Source organism: Palaemon carinicauda, chromosome 14 (assembly GCF_036898095.1).
Source record: "Palaemon carinicauda isolate YSFRI2023 chromosome 14, ASM3689809v2, whole genome shotgun sequence".
NCBI lineage: Eukaryota > Metazoa > Arthropoda > Malacostraca > Decapoda > Palaemonidae > Palaemon > Palaemon carinicauda.
Window position 1 is genome coordinate 139,266,202 of NC_090738.1, and position 11,185 is coordinate 139,277,386.

Genomic DNA, 11,185 nt, shown 5'->3' on the forward strand with positions numbered 1-11,185 from the left:
ACGCAAAGTATATCTCTCCAATTAAAATAGGGATTAGAATTTCTAAAACATCTTAAATTCTACTATTAATATTTGTACGCAAATTATATCTCTCCCATTAAAATAGGGATTAGAATTTCTTAAACATCTCAAATCCTACTATAAAAATTTGTACGCAAAGTATATCTCTCCCATTAGAATAGGAAATAGAATTTCTAAAACATCTCCAATTCTACTATAAATATTTGTACGCAAATTGTATCTCTCCCATTAAAATAGGGATTTTAATTTAAAAAACATCTCAAATTCTGCTATAAATATTTGTACGCAAAGCTATCTCTCCCATTAAAATAGGGATTTTAATTTCTAAAACATCTCAAATTCTACTGTAAATATTTGTACGCAAAGTTATCCCTCCCATGAAAATAGGGATTTAAATTTCTAAAACATCTCAAATTCTACTATAAATATTTGTACGCAAAGTATCGCTCTCCTATTAAAATAGGGATTAGAATTTCTAAAACATCTCAAATTCAACTATAAATATTTGTACGCAAAGTATATCTCTCCCATTAAAATAGGGATTTTAATTTCTAAAACATATCAAATTCTACTATAAATATTTGTACGCAAAGTATCTCTCTCCCATTAAAATAGGGATTTTAATTTCTAGAACATCTCAAATTCTACTATAAATATTTGTACGGAAAGTATCTCTCTCCCATTAAAATAGGGATTTTAATTTCTAAAACATCTCAAATTCTACCATGAATATTTGTACGCAAAGTATCTCTCTCCCATTAAAACAGGGATTTTAATTTCTAAAACATCTTAAGGGGATCGGCCGCCTAAAAAAACAAAAAAATATGAAACATATTCGATTTGCTGAAAAAAATTCTATGGCTTCGTAGAGCATTCAAGAATGTGTGCACGAAGTATTATGCTAAAATTCGCCTTACTTTTCTAGTTATGGCCTGAAATGTAACAATAACTTTATACACAGAAAACACCAGTAGCGCAAATTATTTAGTCTGGTATAGTTTTTGTGATATGTTACAAAAACTTCCTTTGAAATGAAATATATAATGTCAATAATATCCTAATTGGCACCTTTTTGGTTATACCTAGACAAGACAAAACACCCATCATGAGTCATGAGGCTCAGTTGCCTATAAATCTTCACATAATAAGGGCGCATTTTTTCATGCTCGCTAGCCTTGACTGAACTCTGTTTTTTTCTGCGGTGTTTTTAGTTTTCCACCATGCCTAAAAGGCCCAAGAGTTCACTTCATGCTTCTAGAATGCGGAAACGCCAATTTGATATATCCATCGAAGAAGTAGAACAGAAAATTCAAGGGGAATGAAGCGACGACGAGAGAGAGAGGGGCCGTGCAGCAAATGGCGCACGCTATGATCACTGCTGGCCAGAGACCAACCACATCCACCCCTAATCGTCTCTCTATTCGTTCATCACTGCTAAAGGGCAAAGACATTTTAGAAGAAGAATGCAGTGGATCGGAGGCTGATATTATCAACGATAGTGAAAATAAAATGATAATAATAAGTGAAGCAAGACTTGAAAAATTACTTGAATCACAAATACCGAATTGTAGATGGAAAGTAATTCCGAGGATCCATTTGGCAAGGGGTGGATTTGAGACACTAATAAAAAAGATATGTCCTAAATGCAGAGGGAAAATTATTTCAGAACCTGCAAAATGCCCACCGATTTCTACAGAAGGAAGGAAGGCTCCAATTTACAAAACCAAATTCATAATAATATGTCTTAGGCACAAAGATAATCAATTGATTAATATTTCTATTCATAATACTTTTGCATTAAAGCAATAGACATTAGAAATAAGGTTTGAAATACAGTTAATATTCAAAAAAAAAAAAAACATAAGATTAATGGTAACACAGTCTTTTACTTTTTTTTATGTACCTAAAACTTTGAAGGCCCGTTTCTCAAAACATAAGTTTTTCACCTTCAAAATATATCTCCTCCCTTAGTATTGGACCAATCTTAATGTAATTTCATATATAATATGGGGATACATGGTAGATTAAAAAAAAGCCGGGGATTTTTAATATTTTGAGTTTCTGATTTTTGGCAAATTTTTTCCTGTAATTTTTCCGGGAAAATTTCATAAAAAAAAAATTCATATCTTGAAAAATAATTGAAAAATAAAAAAGCCCTGGCTTTAAATCGAAGGTCCATATGTGTTTTATAAATGGTTCAAATCTCATCCCTTAAAACCAAAAATCAAAGGAGGAGATGCATTTTGAAAATGGCCATTTTTGGCCGAAAAAAGCTCTGGCGTCACAAAACCTAAGGTCACTGAACAAAAAAAAATTCCCCAAAAGTTCCACACAATATCCTTTAACAAACCCCCTATATATCAACAACCTGTCGTTAAAAAAGTCGGAAACCGGCAGATCCCCTTAAATTCTACTATGAATATTTGTACGCAAAGTATCTATCTCCCATTAAAACTTTTAATTTCTAAATATTTGTATGCAAAGTATATCTCTCCCATTAAAATAGGGATTAGCATTTCTAAAACATCTCCAATTCTACTAGAAATTTTTGTACGCAAAGTATATCTTTCCCATTAGAATAGGGATTAGCATTTCTAAAACATCTCCAATTCTACTAGAAATGTTTGTACGCAAAGTATATCTCTCCCATTAGAATAGGGATTAGCATTTCTAAAACATCTCCAATTCTACTAGAAATGTTTCTACGCAAAGTATATCCCTCCCATTAGAATAGGGATTAGCATTTCTAAAACATCTCAAATTCTACTAGAAATGTTTGTGCGCAATGTATATCCCTCCCATTAGAATAGGGATTAGCATTTCTAAAACATTTCCAATTCTACTATAAATGTTTGTACGCAAAGTATATCCCTCCCATTAGAATAGGGATTAGCATTTCTAAAACATCTCCAATTCTACTAGAAATGTTTGTACGCAAAGTATATCTCTCCCATTTAAAATAGGGATTAGAATTTCTAAAACATCTCAAATTCTACTAGAAATATTTGTACGCAAAGAATATTTCTCCCATTAAAATAAGGATTAGAATTTCTAAAGCATCTCCAATTCTACTAGAAATGTTTGTACTCAAAGTATATCTCTCCCATTAGAATAGGAAATAGAATTTCTAAAGCATCTCAAATTCTACGAGAAATGTTTGTACGCAAAGTATATCTCTCCCATTAAAATAGGAATTAGAATTTCTAAAGCATCTCAAATTCTACTAGAAATGTTTTTACGCAAAGTATATCTCTCCCATTAAAATAGGGATTAGAATTTCTCAAACATCACCAATTCTACTATAAATATTTGTACGCAAAGTATATCTCTCCCATCAAAATAGGGATTTGAATTTCTAAAACATCTCAAATTCTACTATAAATATTTGTACGCAAAGTTATCCCTCCCATGAAAATAGGTATTTAAATTTCTAAAACATCTCAAATTCTACTATAAATATTTGTACGCAAAGTATCGCTCTCCTATTAAAATAGGGATTAGAATTTCTAAAACATCTCAAATTCTACTATAAATATTTGTACGCAAAGTATATCTCTCCCATTAAAATAGGGATTTTAATTTCTAAAACATATCAAATTCTACTATAAATATTTGTACGGAAAGTATCTCTCTCCCATTAAAATAGGGATTTTAATTTCTAAAACATCTCAAATTCTACCATGAATATTTGTACGCAAAGTATCTCTCTCCCATTAAAACAGGGATTTTAATTTCTAAAACATCTTAAGGGGATCGGCCGCCTAAAAAAACGAAAAAATATGAAACATATTCGATTTGCTGAAAAAAATTCTATGGCTTCGTAGAGCATTCAAGAATGTGTGCACGAAGTATTATGGTAAAATTCGCCTTACTTTTCTAGTTATGGCCTGAAATGTAACAATAACTTTATACACAGAAAACACCAGTAGCGCAAATTATTTAGTCTGGTATAGTTTTTGTGATATATGTTACAAAAACTTCCTTTGAAATGAAATATATAATGTCAATAATATCCTAATTGGCACCTTTTTGGTTATACCTAGACAAGACAAAACACCCATCATGAGTCATGAGGCTCAGTTGCCTATAAATCTTCACATAATAAGGGCGCATTTTTTCATGCTTGCTAGCCTTGACTGAACTCTGTTTTTTTCTGCGGTGTTTTTAGTTTTTCACCATGCCTAAAAGGCCCAAGAGTTCACTTCATGCTTCTAGAATGCGGAAACGCCAATTTGATATATCCATCGAAGAAGTAGAACAGAAAATTCAAGGGGAATGAAGCGACGACGAGAGAGAGAGGGGCCGTGCAGCAAATGGCGCACGCTATGATCACTGCTGGCCAGAGACCAACCACATCCACCCCTAATCGTCTCTCTATTCGTTCATCACTGCTAAAGGGCAAAGACATTTTAGAAGAAGAATGCAGTGGATCGGAGGCTGATATTATCAACGATAGTGAAAATAAAATGATAATAATAAGTGAAGCAAGACTTGAAAAATTACTTGAATCACAAATACCGAATTGTAGATGGAAAGTAATTCCGAGGATCCATTTGGCAAGGGATGGATTTGAGACACTAATAAAAAAGATATGTCCTAAATGCAGAGGGAAAATTATTTCAGAACCTGCAAAATGCCCACCGATTTCTACAGAAGGAAGGAAGGCTCCAATTTACAAAACCAAATTCATAATAATATGTCTTAGGCACAAAGATAATCAATTGATTAATATTTCTATTCATAATACTTTTGCATTAAAGCAATAGACATTAGAAATAAGGTTTGAAATACAGTTAATATTCAAAAAAAAAAAACATAAAATTAATGGTAACACAGTCTTTTACTTTTTTTTATGTACCTAAAACTTTGAAGGCCCGTTTCTCAAAACATAAGTTTTTCACCTTCAAAATATATCTCCTCCCTTAGTATTGGACCAATCTTAATGTAATTTCATATATAATATGGGGATACATGGTAGATTAAAAAAAGCCGGGGATTTTTAATATTTTGAGTTTCTGATTTTTGGCAAATTTTTTCCTGTAATTTTTCCGGGAAAATTTCATAAAAAAAAAATTCATATCTTGAAAAAAAATTGAAAAATAAAAAAGCCCCGGCTTTAAATCGAAGGTCCATATGTGTTTTATACATGGTTCAAATCTCATCCCTTAAAACCAAAAATCAAAGGAGAAGATGCATTTTGAAAATGGCCATTTTTGGCCGAAAAAAGCTCTGGCGTCACAAAACCTAAGGTCACTGAACAAAAAAAAATTCCCCAAAAGTTCCACACAATATCCTTTAACAAACCCCCTATATATCAACAACCTGTCGTTAAAAAAGTCGGAAACCGGCAGATCCCCTTAAATTCTACTATGAATATTTGTACGCAAAGTATCTCTCTCCCATTAAAACTTTTAATTTCTAAATATTTGTATGCAAAGTATATCTCTCCCATTAAAATAGGGATTAGCATTTCTAAAACATCTCCAATTCTACTAGAAATTTTTGTACGCAAAGTATATCTCTCCCATTAGAATAGGGATTAGCATTTCTAAAACATCTCCAATTTTACTAGAAATGTTTGTACGCAAAGTATATCTCTCCCATTAGAATAGGGATTAGCATTTCTAAAACATCTCCAATTCTACTAGAAATGTTTCTACGCAAAGTATATCCCTCCCATTAGAATAGGGATTAGTTTTTCTAAAACATCTCCAATTCTACTAGAAATGTTTGTGCGCAATGTATATCCCTCCCATTAGAATAGAGATTAGCATTTCTAAAACATTTCCAATTCTACTATAAATGTTTGTACGCAAAGTATATCCCTCCCATTAGAATAGGGATTAGCATTTCTAAAACATCTCCAATTCTACTAGAAATGTTTGTACGCAAAGTATATCTCTCCCATTTAAAATAGGGATTAGAATTTCTAAAACATCTCAAATTCTACTAGAAATATTTGTACGCAAAGTATATCTCTCCCATTAAAATAAGGATTAGAATTTCTAAAGCATCTCCAATTCTACTAGAAATGTTTGTACTCAAATTATATCTCTCCCATTAGAATAGGAAATAGAATTTCTAAAGCATCTCAAATTCTACGAGAAATGTTTGTACGCAAAGTATATCTCTCCCATTAAAATAGGAATTAGAATTTCTAAAGCATCTCAAATTCTACTAGAAATGTTTTTACGCAAAGTATATCTCTCCCATTAAAATAGGGATTAGAATTTCTCAAACATCACCAATTCTACTATAAATATTTGTACGCAAAGTATATCTCTCCCATTAAAATAGGGATTAGAATTTCTAAAACATCTCCAATTCTACTATAAATATTTGTTCGCAAAGTATATCTCTCCCATCAAAATAGGGATTTGAATTTCTAAAACATCTCAAATTCTACTATAAATATTTGTACGCAAAGTATATCTCTTCCATTAAAATAGGGATTAGAATTTCTAAAACATCTCAAATTCTACTATAAATGTTTGTACGCAATGTATATCTCTCCCCTTAAGATAGGGATTTTAATTTCTAAAGCATCTCAAATTCTACTAGAAATGTTTGTACGCAAAGTATATCTCTCCCATTAAAATAGGGATTAGAATTTCTAAAACATCTCAAATTCTACCATAAATATTTGTACGCAAAGTATCTCTCTCCCATTAAAATAGGGATTAGAATTTCTAAAACATCTCAAATTCTACTATAAATATTTGTACACAAAGTATCTTTCTCCCATTAAAATAGGGATTTTAATTTCTAAAACATCTCAAATTCTACTATAAATATTTGTAAGCAAAGTATATCTCTTCCATTAAAATAGGAATTAGAATTTCTTAAACATCTCCAATTCTACTATAAATATTTGTACGCAAAGTATCTCTCTCCCATTAAAATAGGGATTAGAATTTCTAAAACTTCTCAAATTCTACTATAAATATTTGTACGCAAAGTATATCTTCCGCATTAAAATAGGGATATTAATTTCTAAAACATCTCAAATTCTACTATAACTACTTGTAAGCATAGTATATCTCCCCCATTAAAATAGGGATTAGAATTTCTAAAACATCTCAAATTCTACTATAAATACTTGAATGCAAAGTATATCTCTCCCATTAAAATAGGGATTAGAATTTCTAAATCATCTCAAATTCTACTATAAATATTCGTAAGCAAAGTATATCTCTTCCATCAAAATAGGAATTAGAATTTCTAAAACATCTCAAATTCTACTATAAATATTTGTACGCAAAGTATATCTCTCCCATTAAAATAGGGACTTTAATTTCTAAAACATTTCCAATTCTACTATAAATATTTGAATGCAATGTATATCTCTCCCATTAAAATAGGGATTAGAATTTCTAAAACACCTCAAATTCTAATATAAATATTTGTACGCAAAGTATATCTCTCCCATTAAAATACGGATTAGAATTTCTAAAACATCTCAAAATCTACTATAGATATTTGTACGCAAAGTATATCTCTCCAATTAAAATAGGGATTAGAATTTCTAAAACATCTTAAATTCTACTATTAATATTTGTACGCAAATTATATCTCTCCCATTAAAATAGGGATTAGAATTTCTTAAACATCTCAAATTCTACTATAAATATTTGTACGCAAAGTATCTCTCTCCCATTAGAATAGGGATTAGAATTTCTAAAACATCTCCAATTCTACTATAAATATTTGTACGCAAATTGTATCTCTCCCATTAAAATAGGGATTTTAATTTAAAAAACATCTCAAATTCTGCTATAAATATTTGTACGCAAAGCTATCTCTCCCATTAAAATAGGGATTTTAATTTCTAAAACATCTCAAATTCTACTATAAATATTTGTACGCAAAGTTATCCCTCCCATGAAAATAGGGATTTAAATTTCTAAAACATCTAAAATTCTACTATAAATATTTGTACGCAAAGTATCGCTCTCCTATTAAAATAGGGATTAGAATTTCTAAAACATCTCAAATTCTACTATAAATATTTGTACGCAAAGTATATCTCTCCCATTAAAATAGGGATTTTAATTTCTAAAACATATCAAATTCTACTATAAATATTTGTACGCAAAGTATCTCTCTCCCATTAAAATAGGGATTTTAATTTCTAGAACATCTCAAATTCTACTATAAATATTTGTACGGAAAGTATCTCTCTCCCATTAAAATAGGGATTTTAATTTCTAAAACATCTCAAATTCTACCATGAATATTTGTACGCAAAGTATCTCTCTCCCATTAAAACAGGGATTTTAATTTCTAAAACATCTTAAGGGGATCGGCCGCCTAAAAAAACGAAAAAATATGAAACATATTCGATTTGCTGAAAAAAAATTCTATGGCTTCGTAGAGCATTCAAGAATGTGTGCACAAAGTATTATGCTAAAATTTGCCTTACTTTTCTAGTTATGGCCTGAAATGTAACAATAACTTTATACACAGAAAACACCAGTAGCGCAAATTATTTAGTCTGGTATAGTTTTTGTGATATATGTTACAAAAACTTCCTTTGAAATGAAATATATAATGTCAATAATATCCTAATTGGCACCTTTTTGGTTATACCTAGACAAGACAAAACACCCATCATGAGTCATGAGGCTCAGTTGCCTATAAATCTTCACATAATAAGGGTGCATTTTTTCATGCTCGCTAGCCTTGACTGAACTCTGTTTTTTTCTGCGGTGTTTTTAGTTTTTCACCATGCCTAAAAGGCCCAAGAGTTCACTTTATGCTTCTAGAATGCGGAAACGCCAATTTGATATATCCATCGAAGAAGTAGAACAGAAAATTCAAGGGGAATGAAGCGACGACGAGAGAGAGAGGGGCCGTGCAGCAAATGGCGCACGCTATGATCACTGCTGGCCAGAGACCAACCACATCCACCCCTAATCGTCTCTCTATTCGTTCATCACTGCTAAAGGGCAAAGACATTTTAGAAGAAGAATGCAGTGGATCGGAGGCTGATATTATCAACGATAGTGAAAATAAAATGATAATAATAAGTGAAGCAAGACTTGAAAAATTACTTGAATCACAAATACCGAATTGTAGATGGAAAGTAATTCCGAGGATCCATTTGGCAAGGGATGGATTTGAGACACTAATAAAAAAGATATGTCCTAAATGCAGAGGGAAAATTATTTCAGAACCTGCAAAATGCCCACCGATTTCTACAGAAGGAAGGAAGGCTCAAATTTACAAAACCAAATTTATAATATGTCTTAGGCACAAAGATAATCAATTGATTAATATTTCTATTCATAATACTTTTGCATTAAAGCAATAGACATTAAAAATAAGATTTGAAATACAGTTAATACTCAAAAAAAAAAAAACATAAAATTAATGGTAACACAGTCTTTTACTTTTTTTTATGTACCTAAAACTTTGAAGGCCCGTTTCTCAAAACATAAGTTTTTCACCTTCAAAATATATCTCCTCCCTTAGTATTGGACCAATCTTAATGTAATTTCATATATAATATGGGGAAACATGGTAGATTAAAAAAAAGCCGGGGATTTTTAATATTTTGAGTTTCTGATTTTTGGCAAATTTTTTCCTGTAATTTTTCCGGGAAAATTTCATAAAAAAAAAAATTCATATCTTGAAAAATAATTGAAAAATAAAAAAGCCCCGGCTTTAAATCGAAGGTCCATATGTGTTTTATACATGGTTCAAATCTCATCCCTTAAAACCAAAAATCAAAGGAGGAGATGCATTTTGAAAATGGCCATTTTTGGCCGAAAAAAGCTCTGGTGTCACAAAACCTAAGGTCACTAAACAAAAAAAAATTCCCCAAAAGTTCCACACAATATCCTTTAACAAACCCCCTATATATCAACAACCTGTCGTTAAAAAAGTCGGAAACCGGCAGATCCCCTTAAATTCTACTATGAATATTTGTACGCAAAGTATCTCTCTCCCATTAAAACTTTTAATTTCTAAATATTTGTATGCAAAGTATATCTCTCCCATTAAAATAGGGATTAGCATTTCTAAAACATCTCCAATTCTACTAGAAATTTTTGTACGCAAAGTATATCTCTCCCATTAGAATAGGGATTAGCATTTCTAAAACATCTCCAATTTTACTAGAAATGTTTGTACGCAAAGTATATCTCTCCCATTAGAATAGGGATTAGCATTTCTAAAACATCTCCAATTCTACTAGAAATGTTTCTACGCAAAGTATATCCCTCCCATTAGAATAGGGATTAGTTTTTCTAAAACATCTCCAATTCTACTAGAAATGTTTGTGCGCAATGTATATCCCTCCCATTAGAATAGGGATTAGCATTTCTAAAACATTTCCAATTCTACTATAAATGTTTGTACGCAAAGTATATCCCTCCCATTAGAATAGGGATTAGCATTTCTAAAACATCTCCAATTCTACTAGAAATGTTTGTACGCAAAGTATATCTCTCCCATTTAAAATAGGGATTAGAATTTCTAAAACATCTCAAATTCTACTAGAAATATTTGTACGCAAAGTATATCTCTCCCATTAAAATAAGGATTAGAATTTCTAAAACATCTCAAATTCTACTAGAAATGTTTGTACTCAAATTATATCTCTCCCATTAGAATAGGAAATAGAATTTCTAAAGCATCTCAAATTCTACGAGAAATGTTTGTACGCAAAGTATATCTCTCCCATTAAAATAGGAATTAGAATTTCTAAAGCATCTCAAATTCTACTAGAAATGTTTTTACGCAAAGTATATCTCTCCCATTAAAATAGGGATTAGAATTTCTCAAACATCACCAATTCTACTATAAATATTTGTACGCAAAGTATATCTCTCCCATTAAAATAGGGATTAGAATTTCTAAAACATCTCCAATTCTACTATAAATATTTGTTCGCAAAGTATATCTCTCCCATCAAAATAGGGATTTGAATTTCTAAAACATCTCAAATTCTACTATAAATATTTGTACGCAAAGTATATCTCTTCCATTAAAATAGGGATTAGAATTTCTAAAACATCTCAAATTCTACTATAAATGTTTGTACGCAAAGTATATCTCTCCCCTTAAGATAGGGATTTTAATTTCTAAAGCATCTCAAATTCTACTAGAAATGTTTGTACGCAAAGTATATCTCTCCCATTAAAATAAGGATTAGAATTTC